The sequence below is a fragment of the Oncorhynchus gorbuscha genome, linkage group LG11 (assembly GCF_021184085.1).
Source record: "Oncorhynchus gorbuscha isolate QuinsamMale2020 ecotype Even-year linkage group LG11, OgorEven_v1.0, whole genome shotgun sequence".
NCBI classification, from domain to species: Eukaryota; Metazoa; Chordata; class Actinopteri; order Salmoniformes; family Salmonidae; genus Oncorhynchus; species Oncorhynchus gorbuscha.
This window is the reverse complement of record NC_060183.1, coordinates 50,599,774-50,613,516: the sequence shown is the minus strand read 5'-3', so window position 1 is coordinate 50,613,516 and position 13,743 is coordinate 50,599,774.

Genomic DNA, 13,743 nt, shown 5'->3' with positions numbered 1-13,743 from the left:
ATAGCACACCATGCAAAGCAAGAAAATGGTTCATTCAATTCAATTTCACACGTGAGAATGTAAAAAGCCAAGTGAAAGGAAATCATTGCAAATAACACAGCACATGTGAGTGAAAGGCACTTGTAAAATAGGGGATGATAGCAAAATAAGATATGCTAATAAGTAATATAATAAACATGCTGATAATATAAATACAAGGTAGAATGGCAGTCTCCAGTTTAGCAAGAGTCGGTGGCCATGTATGAATACCCATACTCATGGGTATTACTTATATCCAAAATAGTAGGACGTTTAAGTATGCGAAAAGAGAATGTTTGTTTAATAGTATGCGACATTTCGAAAATCAAGTATACTGTAACGTGTGTGCTGGGAGTCGGGAACCAAGTTCAGGGAGTGAATAATTTAATAAATGAACAAAACATAATACAAAACAAGAAACATGAACAACGCACAGACAGGAAACTGAAACAGAAACAATAACGCCTGGGGAAGGAACCAAAGGGCGTGACATACATAGGGCAGGTAATCAAGGTGATGGGGTCCAGGTGAGTTTCATGAGGCGCTGATGCGTGTGATGATGGTGACAAGTCTGCGCCATAATCAGCAGCCTGGTGACCTAGAGGCCATAGAAGGAGCACACGTGATATATACTTTAAATTCCCTGATGTCATTCTCATTTTCAGGCTTTGACAACAGCTGATCAATTAGATATGGGGATGCACTCCCGAAGTCACCTGAAAAGCAGGAAACAACTCAATCTCGCATTATGCATTTTAAGTATGCGGAAATCGAGCATGGTTTTAATGCCCAAATGTTATACTCATTGTGGATCTTCATCTAGTAGATTTCGATGCACGCCACAATTCTTTTGGAAGAGGTAGACTGTGAGTGATAGGACCTAGTTCTCTTCAAGTAGCCAAACAACAAAACTAGACTAATAGTGTTCAAATGCAGAGTAAGTAGTTTCTGTTCTCCTTAAAATGATCACGAGTAAGGCGTCGCAGGCTACATCTTAGAAAACAGAAGTCTTTTTGAATTTCTGTTTTCCCCTTGAACATTTTGTCTTGTTCACTTGGCCTTCGTTAGAGCTTTTATGGTAAACAATCTTTTGATTTCTGAATGTGTCTGCACAAAGGTTGTAGAACCTTTGATCCACATTTTTTTAAACAATTGCTTCTGGTGCTATCCCTAAGATATTGAAAGCGGTGCATGTCCTCCCCCTTTACAAATGTGGGGATCCTTCTGACCTAGATAACTTTCGCCCAATTCCTAAACTATTTTGCCTTGCAAAAACATTAGAATCACTATAGAATCACTATATTCCTAATGTGTACTAGTCTGGTTTTAGACGTAGACATACAGTAATTTGACCTTTAAAAAAACATACGGATGAACTAGTTAAGAAGCTGAGATTTAAAGTAGGCTTCTTTTTTTAGAAATAGATCATGCCTCTTCCTAAACAGCAGGAATCAGAATGTACAGTACAATTTCCTGCCAGTTCTTGACAATGGTGACACCCTTTATCGGAATGAAGCAGCCACTACTCTTAAACCTTTGGATGCCGTCTACCACAGCGCCCTTCGCTTTATCACAGGTGACAGTTTTAATACACATCACTGCATCCTGTATCAAAAGGTTGGCTGGTCCTCATTAAAGTCCCACAAATCCCTCCAATACTCCCTTTTTGTTTACAAAGTTGTACTACACAAGCTTCCGACCTACCTCACTTCACTGTTAAAATGAAAACATATGAGATACCAAACCTCCACCAGTATGTACTGATCTAGATAAATCCACCTTCAGTTTTACATCTTTACATCTTGACTCTCCAGTGCCTCTAGGGCAGTTTTAGGATGAATCTAATGAGATTTCAACGTAAATAATAATTGTATTTGTGGTATTTGAAGCTGTATTGTTGATTCTGTAATTTGTATTTTATAGAATTTTTTTAATGATTTGTTGTATTGTTGTCCTCAGGGTACTATTGTAAATGAGACCAAAAAAAATGTGCATTTGAACCCAATAATGGTTGAATTCAAGAAGTTTAAGCTGCCTATCAATCATTGTTTTTGAAACCAGTGTACGGCCAGTGAAAAATGCACTCTTGCAACAGCAGATCCCAGCCTATGTAATAAAAGTGGGCCTTTTTAATGATCTAGTTAATGCTGTTAAAGTAAATCCATAGGCCTAATGGACACATGCTCAAACTCACACAGTTTTGATAGACTTAAAGGGACAATCTGTAGTTGCTACATCCATTTGAAAACCCCAAATATAATCTTGTTTTTCTCCACTGTTTGTAAACATTGCAAATGTAAACAAACATTTTATAGACTCATGACATGGTTAAAACAATTAATTTGTTATCGTGGAGGGTCAGTCCTTTCATCCATAGCTCTGTCTATTAATCGGAGAGTGGTTACATTTCTCCAGGCCCATCCCTCACCTTTATACCAAAACAGAGGCGGGGGAACCGTTTTGATATTGTTTCGTTTCGTTTGTGTATTTGCTCTTTTAACAGCTGCATATTTTCAAGATATCAAAGTGTCACCAACAAAAAGGTATAAACAATAGGCCTAGAGCAAATGCAGCATATGGCATTCATTTTTCATGTGTAAACGGCACTTTTCAGTAGTGCTTAAAGCATGCCATTCTCTGAGCACATGCATACATTTTTTTTAAACTCGAATCAATAAGTCCAATCAGTCCTCCATGACAACAAAATCATAATCAATAGAGTAGGGCTGGCTAATAAATCCTTAGTCTTGGGGTTATACTCAGGTAAAACAATTTGGCTAATCTATACCTCCATATTTCCAAGTCCTATTCTTGAAGACCAAGGGGTATAACACTTATTTGAACAACCGGAATTCTGATAGACTTTGGTTTTTAATGTAAACATTTACATTTACATTTAAGTCATTTAGCAGACGCTCTTATCCAGAGCGACTTACAAATTGGTGCATTCACCTTATGACATCCAGTGGAACAGTCACTTTACAATAGTGCATCTAAATCTTAAAGGGGGGTGAGAGGGATTACTTATCCTATCCTAGGTATTCCTTAAAGAGGTGGGGTTTCAGGTGTCTCCGGAAGGTGGTGATTGACTCCGCTGTCCTGGCGTCGTGAGGGAATTTGTTCCACCATTGGGGGGCCAGAGCAGCGAACAGTTTTGACTGGGCTGAGCGGGAGCTGTACTTCCTCAGTGGTAGGGAGGCGAGCAGGCCAGAGGTGGATGAACGCAGTGCCCTTGTTTGGGTGTAGGGCCTGATCAGAGCCTGGAGGTACTGAGGTGCCGTTCCCCTCACAGCTCCGTAGGCAAGCACCATGGTTTTGTAGCGGATGCGAGCTTCAACTGGAAGCCAGTGGAGAGAGCGGAGGAGCGGGGTGACGTGAGAGAACTTGGGAAGGTTGAACACCAGACGGGCTGCAGCGTTCTGGATGAGTTGTAGGGGTTTAATGGCACAGGCAGGGAGCCCAGCCAACAGCGAGTTGCAGTAATCCAGACGGGAGATGACAAGTGCCTGGATTAGGACCTGCGCCGCTTCCTGTGTGAGGCAGGGTCGTACTCTGCGGATGTTGTAGAGCATGAACCTACAGGAACGGGCCACCGCCTTGATGTTGGTTGAGAACGACAGGGTGTTGTCCAGGATCACGCCAAGGTTCTTGGCGCTCTGGGAGGAGGACACAATGGAGTTGTCAACCGTGATGGCGAGATCATGGAACGGGCAGTCCTTCCCCGGGAGGAAGAGCAGCTCCGTCTTGCCGAGGTTCAGCTTGAGGTGGTGATCCGTCATCCACACTGATATGTCTGCCAGACATGCAGAGATGCGATTCGCCACCTGGTCATCAGAAGGGGGAAAGGAGAAGATTAATTGTGTGTCGTCTGCATAGCAATGATAAGAGAGACCATGTGAGGTTATGACAGAGCCAAGTGACTTGGTGTATAGCGAGAATAGGAGAGGGCCAAGAACAGAGCCCTGGGGACACCAGTGGTGAGAGCGCGTGGTGAGGAGACAGATTCTCACCACGCCACCTGGTAGGAGCGACCTGTCAGGTAGGACGCAATCCAAGCGTGGGCCGCGCCGGAGATGCCCAACTCGGAGAGGGTGGAGAGGAGGATCTGATGGTTCACAGTATCGAAGGCAGCCGATAGATCTAGAAGGATGAGAGCAGAGGAGAGAGAGTTAGCTTTAGCAGTGCGGAGCGCCTCCGTGATACAGAGGAGAGCAGTCTCAGTTGAATGACTAGTCTTGAAACCTGACTGATTTGGATCAAGAAGGTCATTCAGAGAGAGATAGCGGGAGAGCTGGCCAAGGACGGCACGTTCAAGAGTTTTGGAGAGAAAAGAAAGAAGGGATACTGGTCTATAATTGTTGACATCGGAGGGATCGAGTGTAGGTTTTTTCAGAAGGGGTGCAACTCTCGCTCTCTTGAAGACGGAAGGGACGTAGCCAGCGGTCAGGGATGAGTTGATGAGCGAGGTGAGGTAAGGGAGAAGGTCTCCGGAAATGGTCTGGAGAAGAGAGGAGGGGATAGGGTCAAGCGGGCAGGTTGTTGGGCGGCCGGCCGTCACAAGACGCGAGATTTCATCTGGAGAGAGAGGGGAGAAAGAGGTCAGAGCACAGGGTAGGGCAGTGTGAGCAGAACCAGCGGTGTCGTTTGACTTAGCAAACGAGGATCGGATGTCGTCGACCTTCTTTTCAAAATGGTTGACGAAGTCATCTGCAGAGAGGGAGGAGGGGGAGGGGGAGGAGGATTCAGGAGGGAGGAGAAGGTGGCAAAGAGCTTCCTAGGGTTAGAGGCAGATGCTTGGAATTTAGCGTGGTAGAAAGTGGCTTTAGCAGCAGAGACAGAGGAGGAAAATGTAGAGAGGAGGGAGTGAAAGGATGCCAGGTCCGCAGGGAGGCGAGTTTTCCTCCATTTCCGCTCGGCTGCCCGGAGCCCTGTTCTGTGAGCTCGCAATGAGTCATCGAGCCACGGAGCGGGAGGGGAGGACCGAGCCGGCCTGGAGGATAGGGGACATAGAGAGTCAAGGGATGCAGAGAGGGAGGAGAGGAGGGTTGAGGAGGCAGAATCAGGAGATAGGTGGGAGAAGGTTTGAGCGGAGGGAAGAGATGATAGGATGGAAGAGGAGAGAGTAGCGGGGAGAGAGAGCGAAGGTTGGGACGGCGCGATACCATCCGAGTAGGGGCAGTGTGGGAGGTGTTGGATGAGAGCGAGAGGGAAAAGGATACAAGGCAGTGGTCGGAGACTTGGAGGGGAGTTGCAATGAGGTTAGTGGAAGAACAGCATCTAGTAAAGATGAGGTCGAGCGTATTGCCTGCCTTGTGAGTAGGGGGAAGGTGAGAGGGTGAGGTCAAAAGAGGAGAGGAGTGGAAAGAAGGAGGCAGAGAGGAAAGAGTCAAAGGTAGACGTGGGGAGGTTAAAGTCGCCCAGAACTGTGAGAGGTGAGCCGTCCTCAGGAAAGGAGCTTATCAAGGCATCAAGCTCATTGATGAACTCTCCGAGGGAACCTGGAGGGCGATAAATGATAAGGATGTTAAGCTTGAAAGGGCTAGTAACTGTGACAGCATGGAATTCAAAGGAGGCGATAGACAGATGGGTAAGGGGAGAAAGAGAGAATGACCACTTGGGAGAGATGAGGATCCCGGTGCCACCACCCCGCTGACCAGACGCTCTCGGGGTGTGCGAGAACACGTGGGCGGACGAAGAGAGAGCAGTAGGAGTAGCAGTGTTGTCTGTGGTGATCCATGTTTCCGTTAGTGCCAAGAAGTCGAGGGACTGGAGGGAGGCATAGGCTGAGATGAACTCTGCCTTGTTGACCGCAGATTGGCAGTTCCAGAGGCTACCGGAGACCTGGAACTCCACGTGGGTCGTGCGCGCTGGGACCACCAGAGTAGGGTGGCCGCGGCCACGCGGTGAGGAGCGTTTGTATGGTCTGTGCAGAGAGGAGAGAACAGGGATAAACAGACACATAGTTGACAGGCTACAGAAGAGGCTACGCTAATGCAAAGGAGATTGGAATGACAAGTGGACTACACGTCTCGAATGTTCAGAAAGTTAAGCTACGTAGCAAGAATCTTATTGACTAAAATGATTAAAATGATACAGTACTGCTGAAGTAGGCCAGCTGGCAGTGGGTGCGTTGTTGACACTACACTAATCAAGTCGTTCCGTTGAGTGTAATAGTTTCTACAGTGTTGCTATTCGGGGGCTAGCTGGCTAGCTAGCAGTGTTGTTTACGTTACGTTGCGTTAAAAGAACGACAATAGCTGGCTAGCGAACCTAGAAAATCGCTCTAGACTACACAATTATCTTTGATACAAAGACGGCTATGTAGCTAGCTAAGTAGCTAGCTACGATCAAACAAATCAAACCGTTGTACTGGACAATACAGTGCCACTGACACGGCCTGCAACGGAAACATGCAGTCTCTCCTTCACTGCAGCCGAGGTGATTAAGACATTTAAACGTGTTAACCCTCGCAAGGCTGCAGGCCCAGACGGCATCCCCAGCCGCGCCCTCCGAGCATGCGCAGACCAGCTGGCCGGTGTGTTTACGGACATATTCAATCAATCCCTATACCAGTCTGCTGTTCCCACATGCTTCAAGAGGGCCACCATTGTTCCTGTTCCCAAGAAAGCTAAGGTAACTGAGCTAAACGACTACCGCCCCGTAGCACTCACTTCCGTCATCATGAAGTGCTTTGAGAGACTAGTCAAGGACCATATCACCTCCACCCTACCTGACACCCTAGACCCACTCCAATTTGCTTACCGCCCAAATAGGTCCACAGACGATGCAATCTCAACCACACTGCACACTGCCCTAACCCACCTGGACAAGAGGAATACCTATGTGAGAATGCTGTTCATCGACTACAGCTCGGCATTCAACACCATAGTACCCTCCAAGCTCGTGAGACCCTGGGTCTCGACCCGCCCTGTGCAACTGGGTACTGGACTTCCTGACGGGCCGCCCCAGGTGGTGAGGGTAGGCAACAACATCTCCTCCCCGCTGATCCTCAACACGGGGCCCCACAAGGGTGCGTTCTGAGCCCTCTCCTGTACTCCCTGTTCACCCACGACTGCGTGGCCACGCACGCCTCCAACTCAATCATCAAGTTTGCGGACGACACAACAGTGGTAGGCTTGATTACCAACAACGACGAGACGGCCTACAGGGAGGAGGTGAGGGCCCTTGGAGTGTGGTGTCAGGAAAATAACCTCACACTCAACGTCAACAAAACTAAGGAGATGATTGTGGACTTCAGGAAACAGCAGAGGGAACACCCCCTATCCACATCGATGGAACAGTAGTGGAGAGGGTAGCTAGTTTTAAGTTCCTCGGCATACACATCACAGACAAACTGAATTGGTCCACTCACACTGACAGCGTCGTGAAGAAGGCGCAGCAGCGCCTATTCAACCTCAGGAGGCTGAAGAAATTCGGCTTGTCACCAAAAGCACTCACAAACTTCTACAGATGCACAATCGAGAGCATCCTGGCGGGCTGTATCACCGCCTGGTACGGCAACTGCTCCGCCCTCAACCGTAAGGCTCTCCAGAGGGTAGTGAGGACTGCACAACGCATCACCGGGGGCAAACTACCTGCCCTCCAGGACACCTACACCACCCGTTGTTACAGGAAGGCCATAAAGATCATCAAGGACATCAACCACCCGAACCACTGCCTGTTCACCCCGCTATCATCCAGAAGGCGAGGTCAGTACAGGTGCATCAAAGCTGGGACCGAGAGACTGAAAAACAGCTTCTATCTCAAGGCCATCAGACTGTTAAATAGCCACCACTAACATTGAGTGGCTGCTGCCAACACACTGTCATTGACACTGACCCAACTCCAGCCATTTTAATAATGGGAATTGATGGGAAATGATGTAAATATATCACTAGCCACTTTAAACAATGCTACCTTATATAATGTTACTTACCCTACATTATTCATCTCATATACATATGTATATACTGTACTCTACAACATCGACTGCATCCTTATGTAACACATGTATCACTAGCCACTTTAACTATGCCACTTTGTTTACTTTGTCTACATACTCATCTCATATGTATATACTGTACTCGATACCATCTACTGTATGCTGCTCTGTACCATCACTCATTCATATATCCTTATGTACATGTTCCTTATCCCCTTACACTGTGTATAAGACAGTAGTTTTGGAATTGTTAGTTAGATTACTTGTTGGTTATCACTGCATTGTCGGAACTAGAAGCACAAGCATTTCGCTACACTCGCATTAACATCTGCTAACCATGTGTATGTGACAAATAAAATTTGATTTGATTTGATTTGATTTGATTTGAAATGAAGTGAAAATGTGATACTACCTGTGAATGCGACCGGGTAGTTGAGTCCTATACAGAAGACGTTGGCTAGCGTTGGCTAGCTAGCAGAGTCACCTACGTTAAGGACGACAAATAGCTGGCTAGCTAACCTCGGTAAATTAAGATAATCACTCTAAGACTACACACTCTAAACCTAAACAACACAATTATCTTGGATACGATGATACGAAGACAGCAAAGACAGCTATGTAGCTAGCTAACACTACACTAATCAAGTCGTTCAGTTGAGTGTAATAGTTTCTCCAGTGCAGCTAATCAGTGGACGTTAGCTAGCTGGCTAGTGAAGACTACGTTAGGACGGCGAAATACGATAATTACGCAATTATCTTTGATACAAAGACGGCTATGTAGCTAGCTGAGAAGAAATTGCTAAGATTAGACAAATCAAACCGTTGTGATATAATGAAATATAATGAAAAAGTTATACTACCCGCGGGAGCGAAGTGCAGATGCGACCACTCGCTCCAACCGGAACCGGAACCGGAACCCATAAAGTAATTTTACATCCAAATATGGCCAGCTATGTAAACCTTAACATTGATTTATCCTGCAATAGATGGGTAAATGGTACAGGCTAAATAGTACGTGACGATGAGTACATAGTATGCAATTTAAGTATATCATACACTAGTATGGGTATTTGGACATGGCCAATGTAATTTGTGACACATGAAAGGACCAATGTCTTTAAGCCTAGAGTGTATTATACCCAGCATGTGATCATGTCAAAGTATTTTTGATGGCCGCACAATCACACATCCGATTTAGAAGAAAATAAATGTAGGATTATCCTAATCCACACCTTCCACTGACAGCTATTTATGGTTCACATTTGATTTGTGTCATTGTTGCAGAAGAGATACGTACCATCTCCTGCATTATAAAGCCTCAGAGAATGTATGGTTTTGAATTTGACACCAATAATTAAGTCCCAGATCAACAGTGTCACATAAACCAAAGGTAGGCCTACTTAGATTAAGCCTGTGAAATGACAAATTCAAAAGTTACATTTGTGGCTATTGGAGATGTGAGATGGCAGTTGCCACATAAACTGACACATCTGAGGCTGCGTCTACACAGGCAGCCAAATTCTGATACATTTTTCCCAGTTATTGGTCTTTTGACAATTCACATCAAGGCCTGGATTCACAAAACTTCTTGAGAAGAAATGTCTTCTTAACTGCCATTAACTATAGACTTACAAATAAGGTTAAGCAAAGCTGATATTCCTCAAAAGGTCAAATTAACTTGTAAAAAACATTTTTGTGTCTTTGTGTCTCTGTGTAAAGCTAACTAGCATTAGCGCAATTAGTCTATTCTATGTATATCTACTAGCATGCTAGCATACCTAGTGGAGATGGTCAAAAACGTAAGGTTCCTCTGCGTACACATCTCAGAGGAGCGGGAATGGTCTACCCACACAGACACTATGCTGAAGAAGGCACGGCAGCAACTCTTCAGCCTCAGAAGATTGAAGAAATTCGACCTGTCCCCAAGGGCCCTCAGTGTTCTACAGGAGTACCATCAAGAGCATACTGTCGGGTTGCATCACAGCCTGGTACAGCAACTCCACTGCCGCGGACCGCAATGCTCTACAGAGGGTGGTACGCTTAGCCGAACGCACAACTGGGTGCTCACTGCCTGTCTTACAGGGCACCTACAATACCAGGAGTAGCAGGAAGGCCTAGAAAATCATCAAGGACCTCAGCCATCCGAGCCCCAGCCTGTTCTACCTTCTTCCATCACTCAGATGCGGGTAGTATACAGTAGGAGCATCATGGCAAAAACTGTCAGGCTGGCCAATAGCTTCTACCCCCAGCTGCTACATGTTCCCCCTGTCCCTCTCCTGCCCCCCCCCCAGACTTCCTATCCTTGGTTTGTAAGAAAATCATGAAATCGTGAAATTTTAAGATCTTCTTACGTTTTTGTGTAATAAGTGTTTTGTGAATCTGGGATCAGATCTTTTCACATCAGATTTTTTTCAAAGCTGATCTGATTGGTGAAAGACCAATTAGTGAAAAAATTATTAACTGAAAAATAACTGCTTACAGAAAGCCCCAAAACTATAGCTAGCCTTCTGTAGTTAGCCTTCTGTAGCTAGCCTTCTGTAGCTAGTCTTCTGTAGCTAGTCTTCTGTAGCTAGCCTTCTGTAGCTAGCCAACATTATATCCTTCAGAGAAGGTAGGTTATTTATTGGAGTTTTGACTAATACTTGGTATTTCCTTTATGACCTTAGGTACGTCTAAATGATGTCTTACTGTTATTCAACAGCAGCAGTTAGAGAGAGGGTCACATCAAAGCTTGCACAGCTTTCATTCAGACTCCCTGTTTACACAAATGGAAGGCAGAATTGTTGGCTCATATTTATCTTACTATGACATCTTATTTACTAAGTGCAGAGTGCTTGGAACTCAGGTCACATGAGAATCATATTATTGAGTGTGAAAGCTTCATGCGGGCAAATGTGTGCCGGAGGAATAGTTGTGCTGCACACACACACACACACACACACACACACACACACACACACACACACACACACACACACACACACACACACACACACACACACACACACACACACACACACACACACACACACACACACACACACACACACACACACACACACACACACACACACACACACACACACACACACACACACACACACACACACATGGATCAACTGGAGTATATTGAGTCAACAGTAGTCAATAGCATGAAATTGGACTGTGGTCTAGGTCTCAAAAAGGGGGAGAAGTTGAGGTGAGTGTTGGTGCTGCTATTGACTTATGTTCCCGTCAGAATCTGTTGATAAAGAACATACTGTAGCTGTGTTAAATTTCACAGCATTGTCCAGCTTATTTATTGTAATTCCTGTTGTAGCTGCAGATTTCTCTTTGAATGTATCATAGATGGAGTCTGACTGTAGTGTGTGTGAAAAGAGAAAGTACAAATACTCCATTATAATTTCAAAAGAGTAAATATACATACATACATATACATTTATATTTGGTTTTACAGGTGCATAAGCATATGTATCTAATCAAAATTATGAAAAGATAATGAAAATAAAGAAATAGATAAGTATTATTTTACTAATTAGTAGCCAACAGTGTAACTACTGGTTCAATACACTCCACCATGACAGCTTGAACTCTAAGCATCTTCACTCCCATAAGGTGAATCATCTCACCCCGTGTCAGCACACATCACCAGGACTAGAGCCTGTATTTAGACTGAATTCTTACTCTTTGCACTATAGAGAAGTGAGTCATAAAGAGGAGAAAGAAAGACATGATCAGTTGAAGGGTGACTCAAAGGCAGATCTATGTATATGTGTTTGCTATTTCAGATATCAGTTTGTTGGAAAAGTTAAGTAAAGTAGTCCTACTGTTGCCATAATCGTCTGTAATTGGATGAAAACATTACCCCCCCCCAACAAAATACATTATAAAAATATTACTTAAATGTGTTGTCAACTCACATGAAAGCCTTCATTTTGCCATGGTTCCGTTGGTAGGCACTTTGAATCGTTAACCAAGTCAGAGTAATTATGCAGTTTGCTTGTCCTTGCTTGTTCCTCAATTAGAGGATACATATGCTGCTATTGCAACTGCTATTTACTGGGACCTTGTCACCTAATTAAACAGTTAATTGACCATCATTACTTCAAATATGGACCAGCTAAGATAATAAAAAGGGCCCATTGACTAGGAGTATGGGGTAACAGTTCCACCATCTTAAAATGTGAGACTTGCGATATTGAACAGATTTCTCTTCATTATGATAATGGAAAAGCAACAAACATTATACAAAATCCTATTCAGCCCCTTTGAAAAGGTCAAAAAACATTTCTCTTGATTAAAAAATACATTTAGAGAGTTGGAGAGCAACCCTTTTTAAAAAGCTGACAGATATGGCCCAATCATAAAGCATGGTTTCCACGAGGCCTTTGAAACGCTCCAACTCCAGTGAATGTGTCAACCTTGTAAATGTATAAAGAGGGGAGAGGGGGTTGTGAGATTGTGGTTTTGAGCTGCCTAACAGCTTGTGTGGAATTCAACCATGCAACTGCAGTCCCCATTATAAACTATTAAAGAGATTCTACAATACTTTTGTATACTTCTTAGCCAGTAGTTATAAAAGTGGTAAAAAAATTGCAGACTACGTCACATATGTGCTGTGTTGTGTTAATAAAGACCATCTAAAGTGAGACCGATTCAAGACTGGAGCGAATCGAGTCCGAGCCAAGACCGAGACCGGGAGGGGGGCGAGGGGTACAAGACAGAGTCAAGACTAAGACCAGAAAAATGCAAGTCCAATTCAAGACCATGATTGTAGTTTTGTCAAAACACCCACATAATAAGAGTTCAAAATGTCCAGTATTTATGTGATCATATGTGTTCTTTAAACATTCAGAATGGTGAAGGAAATGCATTCTGAAGGCAAATAGAACCACTCTATAAATGATTACTAACCCAAACACAGTGGGTTTCAGAGAAAGGCTGAGGATTTATAAAAAACAACGTAAATAATAATACTTACATAATTATTGTCACGCCCTGGTCGAAGTATGTATGTTTTTCTTCATTTATTTGGTCAGGGGGTTATTGTGGTGCGTTTTTGTCATGGGGTTTTTGTGGGGTGTCTAGCATAGTCTATGGCTGCCTGAGGCGGTTCTCAATCAGAGTCAGGTGATTATCGTTGTCTCTGATTGGGAACCATATTTAGGCAGCCATATTCTTTGAGTTGTTGTGGGTGATTGTTCCTGTCGCTGTGTTAGTTGTCACCAGATAGGCTGTATAGGTTTTTACATTTTCCATTTGTTGTTTTTGTATTGTTCGTGTTTTTCTTTATTAAAGATGTATCGAACTAACCACGCTGCATTTTGGTCCGACTCTCCTTCAACGGAAGAAAGCCTTTACAGAATCACCCACCACAACTGGACCAAGCAGCGTGGTGACAGGCAGCGGCAGCAGGAGCAACCAAGTATGGAATATACGACTTGGGAGGAAATAGACAGGTGGGCGGTCGACCCAGAGAGAGTGCCGGAGCACGCCTGGGATTCGCTGGAGCAGTGCGAAGCAGGTTATCGGAGAATGGAGTTGGCGAAGCAGGCATGGTAATAAAAATATTACTTAAATGTGTAACTAAGAGTCAGCCCCCAAAATTTATGGGGGGGGGGGCTCAGGGAGAGTGTGGCAGAGTCAGTGTTCAGACCTGAGCCAACTCCCCCTGTTTACCGTAAGGAGCCATGGATGTTATCGGATCTATCGGCGAAGCTGAGGGCTGAGTCTGAGAGGGTCGAGGAATTATTGGACAGAATGGAGGAGAGTGAACAGATGGG